This window comes from Geotrypetes seraphini, chromosome 2, assembly GCF_902459505.1.
Source record: "Geotrypetes seraphini chromosome 2, aGeoSer1.1, whole genome shotgun sequence".
Lineage (NCBI taxonomy): Eukaryota > Metazoa > Chordata > Amphibia > Gymnophiona > Dermophiidae > Geotrypetes > Geotrypetes seraphini.
Window position 1 is genome coordinate 332789619 of NC_047085.1, and position 18898 is coordinate 332808516.

General features: G+C 44.7%; 1 protein-coding gene across 6 annotated transcripts in view; it reads left to right on the forward strand.

Moving 5' to 3' along the window:
• Positions 1 to 18898, forward strand: part of NME8 (NME/NM23 family member 8) — a 548390-nt gene that overhangs the window by 352350 nt on the left and 177142 nt on the right. The window lies entirely within an intron of this gene.

Below are 18898 nucleotides of genomic sequence, written 5' to 3' on the forward strand. Positions count from 1 at the left end.
TATGATGCCATGAGACAAATGGTAAAGAGAAAACTCAGGAACAGCTCCAGAAAGGCACAAACAGTGGACCAAGCCTGGACCTTATTCAAGGACATGGTGAACGAAGCGCAAAACCAGTATATACCCAGATTTAGAAAAGGGTGCAGAAAGAATCAAGCAAAAGACCCAGCATGGTTAACCAATGAAGTTAAGAAGGTGATAAGGACGTGGAAAAAGGATAAAACCGAGGAAAATTGGAAAGAGCACAGGAAGCATCAAAAAGAATGTCACCGCGTGGTCAGAACAGCAAAAATAGAGTATGAAGAGAGACTGGCCAAGGAGGCACGAAATTTCAAACCATTCTTTCGATATGTGAAGGGAAAACAACCGGCGAGGGAAGAGGTGGGACCCCTGGATGAGGGTGACAGGAAGGGAGTGGTAAAGGAGGAAAAGGAGGCGGCAGACAGATTAAACACATTCTTCTCGTCAGTATTCACGAAAGAGGACACATCCAATGTGCCGGAACCGGAAAAATTCTTCAAGGGGGATCAAGAGGAGAAATTATAGTGCATGGAGGTAAACCTCGAAGACATACTCAAAAAGATAGATAGACTAAAAACTGACAAATCTCCAGGCCCAGACGGAATCTACCCGAGAATACTAGAAGAACTTAGAAGTGAAATAGCGGAGTTACTGCAGCAGATTTGCAACCTATCCTTGAAAACAGGGGTAATCCCAGAGGATAGCGAATGTTACACCTATCTTCAAGAAGGGATCCAGAGGCGACCCGGGGAATTATAGACCGGTCAGCTTAACCTCGGTTCCGAGGAAGATGGCCGAATCATTAATCAAGGACCGTATCATTGAGCATATAGGAAAAAATAGGCTGATGAGAACAAGTCAGCATGGTTTCTGTACTGGAAGATCTTGCCAAACGAACCTGCTGCACTTCTTTGAGGGAATAAGCGAACAATTGGACAAAGGTGACTCCATAGACATAGTATACCTGGACTTCCAGAAAGCCTTCGACAAGGTACCTCACGTGCACCTACTAAGGAAACTGTGGAACCACAGGATGGAAGGGGACATACATAGATGGATCAGAAACTGGCTGGCGGACAGGAAACAGAGGGTAGGAGTAAAGGGACACTATTCTGACTGGAAAGGGGTCACGAGTGGCGTCCCTCAAGGGTCAGTGCTGGGACCACTGCTGTTCAATATATTTATTAATGACCTGGAAACAGGGACCAAGTGCGAAGTTATAAAATTTGCGGACAACACAATACTCTCCGGTAAGGTTAGATCTTTAGAGGAATGTAAAGAACTTCAAAGGGACCTGAACAAGCTGAGTGAGTGGGCAAATAAATGGCAGATGAGCTTCAATGTAGAAAAATGTAAAGTCATGCATATAGGGAAAGGAAACCTGATGTATAACTACATGATGGGGGGGATGATATTGGGGGAAGGCAACCTAGAAAAGGACTTGGGGGTTTTGGTGGATTAAACAATGAAACCGGTGGCACAATGCGCAACGGCCTCAAAAAAGGCGAACAGAATGTTGGGCATTATCAAAAAAGGTATCACTACCAGAATCAAGGAAGTTATAGGGTGATGGTGCAACCGCATCTGGAGTACTGCGTTCAGTACTGGTCGCTGTACCTCAAGAAGGATATGGCGATACTCGAGAGGGTCCAGAGAAGAGCAACAAAAATGATAAAGGGCATGGAAAACCTTTCTTATGTTGAGAGGCTGGAGAAGCTGGGGCTCTTTTCCCTGAAAAAGCGGAGACTTAGAGGGGATATGATAGAAACTTACAAGATCATGAAGGGTATAGAGAAGGTAGAAAAGGACAGATTCTTCAGACTGGCGGGGGCAACAAAAACTAGAGGGCACTCAAACAAATTGAAGGGGAATAGGTTCAGAACAAATGCTAGGAAGTTCTTCTTCACTCAGAGGGTGGTGGACACCTGGAATGCCCTTCCAGAGGAGATGGTAGAACAGAGTATGATTTTAGGTTTCAAAATGGGATTGGACGAGTTCCTGAAGGAAAAGGGGATTGAGGGGTACAATTAGAGGGTTACTATATAGTACAAAACGCTTTAGAGTAATAGATCACTTACAGGTCATTGACTTGATAGCTGTACTCCCCAGTTCTTTAAGGGCCTCTTTCTTAGACTCTCTCCTGTTTCAACTGTGCTTCCAGCACTGTCACATTTCCTCAATGTTCCTGCTCTCTGGCAGATGCAGCCCATCTTGCAGAGTGATCATCTGCTGGGTTAACACCCTAATCGCCTCTGCAAGCCTGGCACACACTAACTAAGCTTGACAATCCACCCTCTTTACTGACAACAGGTTGACTTGATCCATCCATTCCTGAATCGCCTCAATCATGTCTCTACAGTTTGGCTGATTTCTTTAATACAAAATCTAAGATCAGCCTTAGTCAACCCCACTGATCTTCATTTAAGTTTCCCCATTCTTCTGGATTCTGATGTTTCCAGAGCAAATTTGAGTTGTAACAAATTTACAGCTATTGACTGGCAAACCTTTAGTAAATTATACAATAAGTAACCAAATCCTATTGTAGACTGGACACCTGCCCTCCGAATGTCATGAAAACAGTCCTGGTTAATTTTAAGGCTAAATTGCTGATTTGGGTTAATTCTTTATTATCCTTAGGAAAATTTCCAATGGAACAAGGTCAAATTGTGATCACATCAATTAGAAAAAATACTAAAGAACCATCTAATATTGCATCCAATTTCAGACCTATTGCTAATATCCCCTTGGCCACTAAATTATTGGAGGGGGTGGTAAATGTTGAACTAACCACATAATTGGAGAAGTATAACATCTTGTATGATAACCAATAAGGTTTTCGATCAGGTTACAGTACCGAAACAGTCATAGCTTCTCTGTTTGACTAACTGCATTCACTATTTAGTCAAGGTTCAAGCGCTATGATCTTGCAACTTGATCTAAGTAGTGCATTCGATTTGGTCGATCATAACATTTTTCTGGATTGCTTGGAATCCATTGGAATTTCGGGAAATGTCCTGAACTGGTTTTGTGGGTTCCTGGGCAAAAGATCTTATCAGGTGTTTAAGGACGATATTCTTTCCTACCGCTGGGTTAATTTCTGTGGAGTTCCTCAGGGTTCTCCTTTATCTCCCACCCTATTTAACATCTATCTTGTTTCTTTGGGAAATTTTTTACAGAGCTTAAAGCTTAAATTCTATATTTATGCAGATGACATCACTATAGTCATCCCGCAAACCTATCTGTCATCTGAGTTTACAAATTCATTATCAACTATTTTAAATCAGATTGAACTATGGATGGCTCCCTTCAAACTCAAATTAAATTCAGGAATAAACAATTTTTTTTTAACAACTCCCAATGATAACATCAAAGAAACAATGATACATATAAATGGGATGGATTACATTATCAAACAATCTTTAAAAATATTGGGAGTAACTTTGGATAAATACCTCACATTGGAAAAACATTCTGATTTAATATTTTAAAAAAGCATTTCAGTGCTTTGGAAGCTCCGCACTATCAAGAAGAACTTTGATGAAGCCTCTTTTCGTTTGTTAACTCGATCTTCCATTTTAAGTGTTCTAGACTACTGTAACATCATATATTTGGGTGCTTTTAAGAAAATTCTAAAAAGTTGTGAGTAGTTCAGAATAAGGCTGTTCGTCTTATTTTTGGTTAAAAAAAAATGGGAGCATATTACTCCATTCTATCAAAAGTTTCATTGGCTGCCATTGGAATCCAGAGTCTTATTTAAGTTCTCATGTATCTGCTACAAAGTAGTATTTGGCATGCTACCAGGCTATCTTATCTCTCATTTTACCCTGAGTTACATTAATAAGAGCTCGCGAAGAGTGCACTTGTTTGCATATCCCTCAATAAAATCCTGTCATTACAAAAGGTTCCTCGACAGAACCTTTTCTTTTCAGGCGGCCAAACAGAATACATAGCTTGCCAAAATTGCGTTAGAAGCTTCCTCTTATCATGATTTTATTAAACAGATAAAAATTCAATTATTCAATAGACTGGAACGTAAAGTATCTTATTACTTACTTATAATTTTTATCTCATTTTAAATTGTTTGTATCTTCCCACTGTAAGCTTTTAACTTTGCCAAAATTTTAGATGATTTCAATTTTAAATATCTATTTGTACTGTATGTATAATGATTGATTGATGTGAACCGCCTGGAACTCCCGGGTATGGGAGTATATAAAAATAAACTATTATTATTATTATTATTCTACTGCTCTGTTGGCATATTGTCCTGTAACCCAGTGTTTCTCAACACATGGTATGCGTACCCTAGGAGGTACGCGGCTTGGCCACCAATTCCTGCCCATCCGTATAGGCGGCGGCTGCTACCACCAGAGATCCCACATTCCTGTCCACCCTCCCCATGCTGAAGCCACTTCCAACATCTCTGCCCCTCCCCATGATGAAGCCACTTCCGATGATCTCCACCTCAACCCTGAAGCCAACACAGAAACCTTCGAGCTGCACTCGCTCCTTCCGTCTTCTGCGGCATTCTTTGAATAAGCAGCGCGATTCGCACGCTTTGTGTCAGAGTTGATGTTGAGGGGGAAGGTTTGTGGGTTGGCCACGTGCAGCATGCGAATCGCTGCTTGCGCTGTCCATGCAGGGAGTGCTGCTGAAGGGTGAAGACCGAAAGAGCAAGTACTGCTCGAAGGTTTCTGTGTTGGCTTCAGGGGCGATGCAGAGACCATCGGAAGCGGCTTCATCGTGTGGGGGGGTGGAGATTGTCAGAAGTTGCTTCAGCACAGGAGGTACATGATCTTTTGCGACAAAGACTGGAAGGCAAGGAGGGGGAGAAGGAGAGGGAGAAATGTTGGTTATCCCAGGACAAGCAGGCAGCATATTCTCACACATGGGTGACGTCACTGACGGAGCCCCAGCATGGACCACTTCAAAAGTGCATTGCCACTTTACGTCTTTAGAAATTTGCGATAGCCTGCCCGTGCATGCGCGAGTACCTTCCCGCCCAACGTAAGCGTGCAGTCCCTCAGTTTCTTAGTTTCCGCGGAGCTAAGATGAGTTTTTTCAACAGCCGTTGAAACTTTTTTCATTGCCTTCCTGCTCTCGCGCTCTGTGACTTCTTGTCACTTGTTTTTTCTTTATTTTATCTTGTTTTCGTTTGTCCAGAAAAAAAAAATATATTATTTCCAGTTGGGTCTTTGGCCCGGTGAGGCCTTTTTGACAGCCTTGGCCAACGACTTCGATTTCACTGATGCAGTGTTCCCGTTAATGTCCCGCCCACTAATGGGTTTTAAAAAGTGCGGTCGCTGTGCTCGGCTCTTCTCCGTGACTGACCCGCATTGCTGGTGTCTCCAGTGTTTGGGGCCTGAGCACAGCCCGGAAACCTGCATGTGCTGCTAAAGGACTCTAAAGAATCGCCTTTTACAGTAGCACAAACTTTTTGGTGTCGCCATGGAGGAGGAGTCGACATCGCTTCCAACACCGACAGCACCAACCAAGACGACACCACGCACATTGACATCGGCAGAAACATCTGAGCTGCCTCTGGTGTTGCACCATACTGTCTCTGTAGGGAAGACGGCTAAGAAGCCTTCCCCTGCCTCCTCTGGCACTCAGGTCAAAATGGCATCGAGCCAAATCATGCCGGCTTTGAAAAAGTCCCATAAGCGCCCATGCCCAATCTCGGTGAGTGCCTCGACATCAGCTTCATCCTCACCAGACCAGAGCACGGCACCAGTGGTACCAGCAAAGAAGCCAGCAGTACCAGTGCTCTCCCTTAAGCAAAAGATTGACAATTTGCTTTGGGAGGAACTGGGTGAGCATTTCCAACTGTTGGTCTGATGCAGCTTATGCCTCTGTCAACACCAAATCTCTTGCTGCAGGCCCAGTCTGAGCAGCTCTCGATGTCAGCCACACCTTTAACGGATGCTCCACCGATGCAGAGACCATCAACATGGGAATCAATAGATCCATCTCCATGGCACCAGTTGTCCACGACTCAAACGTCCAGAGAGGTTCCTCCTACAAGGCCAAGGAAGGCTTCTCCTAAGACGAAACATCTCGAGGCTTCGACATTGAGTCTCTGGCACCATCCTCATTCAATCCAGGATTCTGACTTGTTTGGAGTCTTTGACCAGGAACCACTTTCTACTGATGATGATGATAATGATGATTCTTCTGCTTCAGATTCACCTAATCATTCTCAGGGAGCTGCTTTCATTTCAGAGCAATCTTCCTTCTCAGAATTTCTCCGTCTGATGTCAGAAGGCCCTTCCATCCCTCTGGATGCAGACTCCAAGCATAATAAGCAGTTCTTGGAGGCTTTAGATTATGATCAACCTCCTAAAGCTCCATGACAATTTGAGGGGGACTTTCTACAAAAATTTAGAGACCCCCCTTTCCGTTCCAACGGCTCCAAAAAAGTTGGAGTCTTTAAACAGAATGGTTCCTATTCCTGGGTTTAATAAACCTCAATTTCTCCATGAGTTGTTGGTAGTGGAATCTAACTTGAAGAAATCTTCAGGAGCTAGTGTATATGCGTCAGTCCCTCCTGGCAGAGTAGGTAGAGCAATGGACAAGTTTGGTAAACAGCTTTACCAAAATGCAATGTAAGCAAACCGATCTGGCAATTATAATTTTCACTTTTCCTTCTATCTGAAATATCTGATCAAACAGTTTTCAGCTATCAGAAATACATTCCAGCATGCAAGACAGTCTTTTCAAAATCTCATTGATACCATTTTCCAACTCCGGAAATATATGGTTCGCACTACTTATGACACATTTGAGCTCATCTCACGAGCTGCAGCCATGTCGGTGGCTATGAGGCGTCTGACGTGGTTGCGTGCCTCCGAACTGGATGTCAACCACCATGATCGGTTAGCAAATGCTCCGTGTCTAGGAGATGAACGTTTTGGACCATCCATGGACACTACCACCCAGAAGCTCTCGGTTCATGAGACCCGTTGGGACACCTTGGTCAATCCAAAGAAAAAGCCCCAAGCTTCTCATCCTTTCAAGCCAAGGCAAAAACTGCAACCACGTCGGCAACTTAAGCAACAGGCTACTCAACAAAAGCCTCCACAGCCTTTTTGATGTGTTCCTTAGGAGCATAGCCACAGTTCCCATTCTCCAGCCTCTGCGGATCAGAGGGTGGCTTCAACATTACATAGACCATTGGGAGCTCATCACTACAGATCTCTGGGTTCTAGACATCATTCTTCAGGGATATGCTCTCCGCTTTCATACCCTACCTCTGGATCATCCTCCAAGAGAGTCTATTTTGGACCCTGCACAGTCCTCTTTCTCCTTCAGGAAATTCAATCCCTCTTTCTTCTAAATCGAAGAAGTTCCTCTATCTCGACACCATCAGGGATTTTATTCCCATTACTTCCTAATCCCAAAGAAGATGGGTGGACTGCGACCCATTCTGAATCTCAGAGATCTCAACAAATTTCTAGTCAGATAAATTTTGGATGCTCTCTCACGCTGCTTTATTCATTTCTGGATCAGAACGACTGGCTATGCTCTCTGGATATCAGGGAAGCCTGTACTCATATTCCAATCCATCTGGCTTCCAGGAAATATCTCCGCTTTCAAGTAAATCAGCATCACTATCAGTACAAGGTCCTTCCTTTCGGCTTGGCATCTTCTCCCAGAGTCTTCATGAAGTACCTGATTGTAATGGCTGCATCTCTCCGATCCCACGGTCTTCAAGTCTTTCCTTACCTGGATGACTGGTTGACCAAAGCTTCTTCAGCTCAAGAGGTGGCGCTGGCGACATCTCAGACCATTGCCTTTCTCCAAGCTTTGGGATTCGAAGTCAATTTCCCCAAATCCAACCTAATTCCGTCTCAACGTCTTCAGTTCATTGGGGCTATCCTAGACACTATTCTCATGAGAGCATTTCTCCTTCCAGATCGCCTGCATGCTCTCTTCAGCCTCTGTCAACAGATGTTCACTGTTCAGTCCACCTCTGCGAGTCGCATGATGGTTCTCCTCAGCCACATGGCTTCCACAGTGCATGCGACACCACTGGCAAGGCTACATCTTCGCACTCCTCAGTGGATCCTTGCATCTCAGTGGTCTCAAGTGACGGATCGTCTCTCACAGCATATCTCTGTAACATCATCACTTCAGTCACTTCAATGGTAGATGATCTCCTCCAATCTATCCTGAGGTCTCCTATTCCACTTGCCTCCGCATCAAAAGGTGATTACGATGGATGCATCTCCTTATGTATGGGGTGCACATATGGACGGTCTTCAAACCCAAGATCATTGGTCCACCAGGGAACGGAAATTTCACATCAATTTGCTAGAGCTCAGAGTGATGTATTATGCCCTCAAGATTTTCCAGCATCTTTTGAGCCATCAAGTCCTTCTAATTTGCACAGACAATCAAGTAGCAATGTATTACATAAACAAGCAAGGAGGCAAGGGGTCTCTCTTGTGTCAGGAAGCCCAGAAAATATGGCTATGGGCGACTGCTCACAACCTTTTCTTAAAGGCTGTCTATATTCAAGGGGAGAAGAATTCCCTAGCAGCCAACCTCAGCAGAATTCTTCATCTCAGCTCAGTAGCTCTTCATCCCATATTTGCTCAGTGGGGCACTCCACAAGTGTACATATTTGCAGCTCCCCACAATCACAAGATGCCCCAGTTTTGCTCCAAACTATACTCTCCTAACCGTCTGGAAGCAGATGCCTTTCTTCTGTTTTGGATGAACATATTTCTTTATGCATTTCCGCCTACTCCTCTCATATTAAAGACTCTATTCAAACTCAAACAAGAGTCAGCCACCATGATTCTCATAGTTCCTTGGTGGCCTAGGCAGCATTGGTTCTCCAGGGAGTCAATACCTCTGAAAATTTTTCCTACTCTGTTTACTCAGCATCAAGGATCTCTTCTGCATCCTAACTTCCAATCGCTACATCTGACAGCTTGATTTTCTCTCGGGTGAATCCAACTGAACTACATCTCTCTCAGCCGGTCCATAATATTATTAATGCATCGAGGAAACCAGCCACTCTACAATGTTATCAACAAAAGTGGACTAGGTTTTCTTCCTGGTGTCTCCTTCATCATTATAATCCAACTTCCTTGTCAGTAGATCTGTTGTTGGATTACCTTCTTCATCTGACTGAATCTGGACTCAAATCTACATTAGAGTCCATCTCTGTGCTATTACCGCTTTTCACATGTCAGTTGAGGGAAAACCTCTTACTACTTATCCTTTGGTCTCCAGGTTCATGAAAGGACTTTTCAATGTGAAACCACCTCTCAAACCTCCTCCAGTTGTTTGGGACCTTAATGTGGTTCTTTCCAGATTAATGAAGCCTCCATTTGAACCAATGGCCAAGGCTGATCTCAAGCTTCTCACCTGGAAAGTTTTCTTTCTTATTTCACTCACTTCTGCCAAAAGAATCAGTGAATTACAAGCGTTGATGGCAGACCCACCCTTCACAGTTTTTCACCATGATAAAGTGGTTCTGCGCACCCATCCAAAGTTTCTTTTGAAAGTTGTGATGGAGTTTCATCTCAATCAGTTGATTGTTCTCCGTTTTTTTCCCTAAGCCTCATCCTCATGCAGGAGAATTGGCTCTTCACACTCTGGACTGTTAGCATGCTTAGGCCTATTACATCGACAGAACAAAGCCACACCGAACATCTCCTTAACTCTTCATCTCATTTGATCCTAACAAGTTGGGGCATCCTGTTTCCAAGAGAATGATTTCTAACTGGGTAGCTGCCTGTATATCGTTCTGCTATGCTCAGATTGGACTGCACCTGGAGAATTGTGTCACAGCTCACAAAATCTGGGCTTTGGCAGCTTCTGTAGCTTTCCTTAGATCTACTCCTATTGAGGAAATCTTTAAAGCTGCCACTTGGTCCTCAGTTCATACATTCACCTCGCATTCTCTGGAGTCTTTCTCCAGATGGGATGGGCACTTTGGCCAGTCTGTATTACAAATTTATTTTCCTAAAGACCAACACTCCCACCATCCCTTTCTGGTTAGCTTGGAGGTCACCAATGTTTGAGAAAGTGCTGCCTGCTTGTCCTGGGATAAAGCACAGTTACTTACCATAACAGATGTTATCCAGGGACAGCAGGCAGATATTATCACAACCCACCCACCTCCCTGGGTTGGCCTCCACTATGTGCCTATGTCGGGCGGGAAAGCATTTGCGCATGTGCAGTGCGGGCTATCGCGAACTTTCTAAAGACTTAAAGTGGCGATGCACTTTTGAAGTGGTCCGTGCTCCATTGGTGACGGCACCCATATGTGAGAATAACTGTGCTATATGGTGGAGGAGGGAGAACAGAGGGACAGATTGAAGGGGACGCAAGGTGGGGGAATATTGGATATAGTGATGGAGGGAGAGATGTGACATAGTGTTGGAGAGGGATGATAGGAATGGGCATGGGGCTGGTGGGCAGTGGTGAAAGCGCAGAGTAGTGGATCATCGGAGATTCGCTGCTGAGGGGCACCGAGGGACCAATTTGCAGATCAGACCTACAATCAAGAGAGGTCTGCTGTTTGCCAGGGGCCAGGATCCGGGATGTAACCACTTGCCTTGACAGACTCATCAAGCCCCGAGACCACTTCCCCATGATTCTAATCCACGTTGGGACCAACGACACCGCCAGGAGCATCCCGGACAGCATATCTGAAGACTTCAAAGCCCTGGGGGAGAAGCTGAGGAGGATGGATGCGCAGGTGGTCTTCTCCTCGATTCTCCCAGTGAGGGGCAAGGGCAGAGCCAGAGAGGATCGAATAGAGAAGGCGAACGACTGGCTGCGAGGATGGTGCAAGGAGATGAACTTCGGGTTCCTGCACCATGGAGAAGCTTTGCAAAGACTACAGGGACACGACGGGCTACACCTGACCAGAAGAGGAAAGAATGTCCTTGGACACCGTCTAGCCCGCCTTCTTCACAGGGCTTTAAACTAGGTAAGTCGGGGGAGGGTACAGGCACATACAACATACCTGGCGAACTAAACTGCCAATACTTTTTTGGGGCTGAGGAAAGTAGTCACCGTAATTCTGGGTCAGGGGCGAGTACGAAAACTTTCGAATCGGGGTATGTTCATATGACAATTATGGGTCACATTGTAATTTTGAGTCTAGAGGGAGCACACATTGTAATTCTGGGTCCAAGGCGAGTACACATTGTAGTTATGAGTCTAGGGAGAATACAAGTACACATTGTAGTTATGAGTCTAGGGAGAATACAAACAATGCTAAAGATGTTCAAGTAGCTCAAGCAGGAACATCCCCACTGAGACGTAACAAAAATACAACATGGAGGGCTATGTACGTCAACGCACACAGTTTGGGAAACAAGATCCTGGAATTAGAAACGGAAATAAGGAATGCCGACCTGGATGTGGTGGCAATATCTGAGACCTGGCTCACAGACTCCCACAGGTGGGACATGGTCTTACCGGGTTACAACTTGCTTCGCCGGGACAGGGAGGGCAGAATAGGGGGAGGTGTAGCATTATATACTAAAGATGACATTATGGTCACAAGAATCTCAGATGTCCAGTACACTGGGGAATCCCTTTGGGTTAATTTGGCCAGAGGGAAGGACAAATGCTTGTATCTTGGCGTAATTTACAGACCCCCAAGACAACATGATGACCTGGATATGGAAATAATTAGTGATATAGAAAATATCACCTTGCGTGGGGACACAGTAGTGTTAGGTGACTTCAACATGCTTGATGTGGATTGGGATACACTTACCTCTTCTTCCGGCAGCAGCAGGAGGCTATTAAACTCTATGAAAGGAGCTGGTCTCAAGCAACTGGTGTTGGACCCAACAAGGGATCAGGCAATACTGGACCTACTACTTACCAATGGAGAAAGTGTCACAGAGGTCTCGGTGGGCGACACATTGGCCTCCAGTGACCACAACATGGTATGGTTCAATCTTAGGAAAGGTTTCACTAAATCTACCACACTGACCAAGGTCCTCCAATTCAAGGATACAAACTTCAAAGAAATGGGAGACTTCGTTCACCAGGCGCTACAAGGACAAGCAGAAACCGATAGTGTGGAAGAAATGTGGTCGACTTTGAAAACCACCATACAGGAAGCGACAAACCGCTATGTTAAATTAGTAAGTAAACGGCGAAGGAACAATAAGCCGAAGTGGTTCACTGCGGAGATCTCAGCCCTTATCAAGGAGAAGAAAAAAGCATTCATCTCTTACAAACAATCAGGGAAACAGGTCTCTAGAGCAGACTACTTGACCAAATCAAAAGCCGTCAAAACGGCAGTCAGGGAGGCGAAGTTTCACATGGAGGAGTCTCTGGCAAAAAACATCAAGAAGGGAGATAAATCCTTCTTTAGGTATATCAGTGACAGAAGTAAAAACTCAGGCGGGATTGTACGTCTTAGGAAACCAGATGGAGACTATGTGGAAAAGGATTTGGAAAAAGCCCAACTATTAAATGAATACTTCAGCTCAGTCTTCACCCGAGAAGCGCCGGGACTTGGCCCTCAGCTACAGACAAGAGTTGACTCAGTTGACCCGTTTAGTAACTTTGAGTTTACGCCCAGCAGTGTCTACAGTGAGCTATCAAGGCTCAAGGTTAACAAGGCAATGGGGCCTGACAACCTACACCCCAGGGTGCTAAGGGAGCTGTGTGATGTCCTGGCGGAGCCACTGTCCAAGCTCTTCAACCTCTCCCTTAGGAAAGGCAGCGTCCCGTCGGACTGGAGGACGGCTAACGTCATTCCACTCCACAAGACCAGTGAGTCTAACATCGATAGTGAGCAAACTAATGGAAACTCTAATAAAACACCAATTGGATAAGATCCTGGATGAGGAGAATCTATGGGATCCCCGTCAACATGGATTTACAAAAGGGAGATCGTGCCAATCCAACCTGATCAGCTTCTTTGACTGGGTGACGGGGAAGCTAGATATTGGGGAGTCCCTGGACATCGTGTACCTGGACTTTAGCAAAGCATTCGATAGCGTACCACACCGCAGGTTGCTGAGCAAGATGAGTTCTATAGGATTAGGTGACACATTGACGAAATGGGTTGGGAACTGGCTTGGAGGTAGGCTTCAAAGGGTGGTGGTGAACGGCACACCCTCTGAAATGACGGAGGTGATAAGTGGAGTGCCACAGGGCTCGGTCTTGGGCCCAATCCTATTCAACATCTTTATAAGGGACTTGGCAGAAGGGCTTCGGGGTAAAATAACATTATTCGCCGATGACGCCAAACTAAGTAATGTAGTGGGCAAATGCACAATAGATGATGTTTCAATGCCCGACAACATGATGCACGACCTACTCCTACTGGAGTGCTGGTCTAGGTCCTGGCAACTCAACTTCAATGCCAAAAAATGCAAAGTTATGCACCTGGGCAACCAAAATCCATGCAAGACTTACACCCTAAATGGAGAGATCCTAACAAGAACTGAAGCAGAACGTGATCTAGGGGTGATTGTCAGTGAGGACATGAAGGCTGCCAATCAAGTGGAGCAAGCTTCATCCAAAGCAAGACAAGTCATAGGTTGCATACGCAGGGGTTTCGTAAGCCGGAAGTCATTATGCCGCTGTATAGATCCATGGTGAGGCTCCATCTGGAATACTGTGTGCAATTCTGGAGGCCGCATTATCGCAAGGATGTGCTGAGACTGGAGTCGGTTCAGAGAATGGCCACCCGGATGGTCTCGGGACTCAAGGATCTCCCATATGAGGAACGGCTAAACAAATTGCAGCTATACTCACTCGAGGAGCGCAGAGAGAGGGGGGACATGATCGAGACGTTCAAGTATCTCTCGGGCCGCATAGAGACGGAGGAAAATATCTTCCTTTTCAAGGGTCCCACGACAACAAGAGGGCATCTGTGGAAAATTAGGGGAGGGAAACTACGAGCTGACACCAGGAAATTATTTTTCACAGAAAGGGTGGTTGATCGCTGGAATAGTCTTCCAATGCATGTGATCAAGGCCAGCAGCGTGCCTGATTTTAAGGCCAAATGGGATCGTCACATGGGATCTATTCACAGGGTGAAGGTAGGGGAGGGATCTATTCATAGGGCGAAGGTAGGGGAGGGATATTAAGGTGGGCAGACTAGATGGGCCTTGGCCCTTATCTGCCATCTATTTCTATGTTTCTATGATCCTGGGGATGAGAGAGGGAGAAATATTTGATGTGGAGTAGAGGGGGTGGGGAGATGCCTGGATTTCTCAAGACAGATTTACAGTGAGAGAGAGAAAGGGAAACATATTGTCAATAGGGGTGGAGGAGAGAGGAAGAAAAATTGGACTCATGAAAGAGAGAGAAAGAGATGTTGATTGGGGAAGGGAATGGGGTCCAGAGGAGAGGAAGCGTGCAGGAGGCAGAAAGAAAGAAATATTGGATGCACAGTCGGAAGGAAATGTAACCAGAGACTCATGAAATCACCAGACAACAAAGGTAGGAAAAATAATTTTATTTTTAATTTAGTGATCAAAATGTGTCAGTTTTGTGAATTTATATATATATATTTTGCTCCATATTTGTCTATTTTTCTATAGTTGTTACTGATTGCATACTTTAAAGTCATCTGTCTTGACCTCTAAAAAAACAAACAAACCCTGAATATAAATGATAATTAACATTTTCTCTGTGTACAGTGTGCTTTATGGGTTTTTTAAAAAAATGTTGTGGTTGCCATTATGTATTAATAAGATTATATTGTGTGTATATGAAAAATGGATGGAAGAAATAGCATTACAAGTAGTAGTATTATTATGGGGGTGGAGTCAGGGGCGGAGCTTGGGTGGGGTACTCGGTTGGTATTTGTTAGGCTTAGGGGGTACTTTGGCTTGAAGAAGTTGAAAAACCCTGCTCTAGCTGTGCCTGCAAGACCTGTACCTTCCTGGCTAAATTGTCCTGCCTACAGCAGTTTTTCAATTTGTCTCTCAAGCAGGCCACATAATCAGCTGCTAACTTCTGGTCCTCAAATAAAGCAGCATTCAGCCTGTACACCACCTCAATGTGTATTCTGGAGTTCAGTGTTTACACCCTTGTTTTCTCTTCTTGCCGGGATATATGGGCTGAGGCTTTGTTTCTGCCTTTTTCCCAAGCTCTCTTGGAGGGCGTCTTGTTTTATAGTTTTTGGTTTTCGTGCTGAGCCTCTCTTAATTCCTGCTTAAGGTCTTCACTATACAGATGGGCTCCCCAAGGAGGGCTCTCAGCTCCTGGCACTCTGACTTTGGGTCCTTAAACTCCTTAAATGTACTGACTGTTGGCAGAACACATGGCTTGTTTCCTTGTAGAGATTTCTTTTTCCCTGGAGCCTTCCTGGCTACTCCAAGTGAGTCTCTCACTGTGCCTTTCCTCCAAGGCTGGCAGTCCCCACCCCTTGGAGGATTTTTTTGCATGGCTAGCCATGTTGCTTGAAAGAATCCCTTCACAAAATTTTGCAAAACATTGGGGGGACCCACTCTATATAAGTGTTAAATTCAACTGAGCAATAAATGCAAATAATATGTAGGTCCTCAGTTGTCACGACTCTCTATAGTCAGGACAAGCCTGTAAAAGAGTTGTGTGCTGTCTTAACCCAAACAGGGTAAATCAAGCATGAAACATCCCCAGACCTGTGCATAGTGGTCTAAGTGATTGTGAAAACCAAAAATAATATAATTATAAAGAGTCACTCTCGATAACTTTGCAAAATTTGCAGCCCAAAATTCAATGTTCAAGTCCAGAGGCTCAGCTCCCTGAAACAAATTCCCCTGTACTGTTGCTAAAAAAGCAGTTAAACTCCAGAAAACAGTATGTTAAAGATTGTACTTATCTCGATGATTATATGCCATGTCCAAATGTCAAATTGATCAAAGTCATGCTGGAAAATCTGATGCTCTAGAGCAGGGGTGGCCACACTTTTTGGGCTTGCGAGCTACTTTTAAAATGACCAAGTCAAAATGATCTACCAACAATAAAATTTAAAAAACACAAAGCACACTGTATGCAGAGAAAATGTTAATTATCATTTATATTCCAGGTTTTTTTTCAAAGAGGTCAAGGCAGATGACTTTATGCAATGTCACCTTAGTAACAACTATACAAAAATAAACAAATATACCCCTTCCCTTTTTACTAAACCACGATAGCAGTTCCACTGGCTTCCGATAATCGCCAGGGTCCACTATAAATGCGCCTGTTTAACTTTCAAAATCCTATATGGTATCCTCCCTCCCTTTATCCCTCTTTCTTGGAATTCCTCAAACCCTAATACCACCAGATCCTCCCACAAATTAAAACTATCCTTCCCCTCGCTAAAAGGCATTTCCCACACAGGAAAGCTAGGGACCTCCCTCCACTTCAAAATCACTGAGCTCTGGAACAACCTTACCTCCCCTCTTCGGAACTTGAGCTCTCTCCAAGTTTTCCGCAAACATCTGAAAACCTGGCTTTTCTCAAAAAATGTAAGTCTCCCTCCAACTTAGGAATCAAGGAAACTCTTATCTTGGCATCCCAAGTCCTCTAAATTTTCTTCACACTTCTACCTCTAACCCTCTGTTGTAATTCCTTCCTATTTCTCCTACTGTAAACTGCGTCGAGCTCTACGAACGTGGAGATGATGCGGTATACAAACCTAAGGATTAGATTAGATTTTTTTTTTTTTTTTAAATCTTTATTTTCATTTTATAGTATTGACATAATATTAGTCAAAACAAAAAAATAATACAAGTCAATTCAAAGATTAAAATGAGACAATAGGTAATAATAAACATTTACAATTGAAATAAAGGAATCAAGGCAAAATTTTTCCTTTTCTCATACGGCATAATATTAAACACAAAATAAATTTTTACTGGTTGTATCGTTAGACCTCAATCCATGGGGGAGAAAGCTTTAAAATTGCTGAAATCTTCGCACACAAGGTCTGTGGACGGTCCAGGTCCACATCAATTTCCTGGAACTCAGGGCAATGTTTTATGCTCTCAAAGCGTTTCAACATCTTCTCTGTCCCCAGGTTCTTCTTCTGTGCACAGACAATCAGGTAGCCATGTACTACATCAACAAGCAAAGTGGAACGGGCTCTCGCCTATTATGTCAGTAGGCCCAAAGGATTTGGTCCTGGGCTATATCTCGCAGTCTCTTTCTGAAGGCGGTGTACATTCAGGGCGAACAGAATTCCTTAGCAGACAACCTCAGCAGGATTCTTCAACCTCACAAATGGACCCTCGACCCTGTCACTCTACGGTCCGTCTTTGCTCAGTGGGGCACTCCTCAGGTGAACCTCTTTGCCGCTCCCCATAATCATCAACTACCCATCTTTTGTTCCAGACTCTACTCCCCTCATCGTCTGACACCAGATGCTTTTCTCCTCAATGCCTTTATGCCTTTCCTCCCCTTCCTCTCATGTTGCGGACATTGTTCAAGCTTCAGAGGGAGAAGGCCACCATGATTCTCATCGCCCCACGGTGACCACGGCAACATTAGTACTCCCTTCTACTTCAGCTCAGTTCCAGGGAACCCATACTGCTGCCAGTATTTCCTACTCTACTTACTCAACATCAGCAATCTCTGCTTCATCCCAACCTGCCATCTCTCCACCTGACAGCTTGGTTTCTCTCAGCCTAACCACTGCTCCTGCATCTCTCTCTCAGCCTGTTCGTTCCATTCTGGATGCCTCTAGGAAACCGTCCACTCTTCAATGTTACCAACAAAAGTGGACTCGCTTTTCTTCCTGGTATCTCCTGCATCATCATAATCCCACTTCACTACCTGTAGAACAACTGTTGGATTACTTGCTCTTTTTATCAGACTCCGGCCTCAAGTCTACGTCAATCAGAATTCACCTCAGTGCCATTACCGCTTTTCATGAGCCCGTTCAAGGAAAACCCCTCACGGCTCATCCTCTGGTTACCAGGTTCATGAGGGGCCTTTTCAATGTGAAACCACCTTTTAAGCCCCCTTCTATTACCTGGGATCTTAATGTGGTTCTCTCCTCTCTCATGAAGCCTCCTTTCGAACCATTGGCCACGGCTCATCTCAAATTTCTTACTTGGAAAGTGGTCTTCCTTATTGCCCTCACCTCTGCCAGGAGGGTTAGTGAGTTACATGCACTAGTGGCTGATCCACCTTTCACTGTTTTTCACCATGACAAGGTGGTTCTACGTACACATCCAAAGTTTCTCCCTAAGGTTGTATCTGACTTTCACCTCAACCAGTCCATTGTCTTACCTGTATTCTTCCCGAAACCTCATTCTCACCCTGGAGAACAGGCTTTGCATACTTTGGACTGTAAGCGTGCTTTGGCTTACTATTTAGACCGCACTAAGCCTCACAGATCATCTCCCCAACTTTTTCTATCTTTTGATCCCAATAAGTTGGGTCACCCTGTTTCTAAACGTACGATATCCAATTGGCTTGCTGCTTGCATCTCGTTCTGTTATTCTCAGACCGGACTGCCCCTGGAAGGTTCTGTCATGGCCCATAAGGTTAGAGCTATGGCAGCGTCTGTGGTTTTCCTCAGATCCACGCCTATTGAGGAAATCTGCAAGGCTGCTACTTGGTCCTCAGTTCATACTTTCACATCTCATTATTGTCTGGATGCATTCTCCAGACGGGATGGACGATTCGGCCAATCTGTTTTACAAAATTTATTTTCCTAATGGCCAACCTTCCCTCCATCCCTCTTTCTGTTAGCTTGGAGGTCACCCATCAGTTAAGAATATGCTGCCTGCTTGTCCTGGGATAAAGCACAGTTACTTACCGTAACAGGTGTTATCCAGGGACAGCAGGCAGATATTCTTACGTCCCACCCACCTCCCCGGGTTGGCTTCTTAGCTGGCTTATCTTAAGTGGGGACCGCGCGCCTCCGTCAGGCGAGAAGGCACTCGCGCATGCGCGGTGC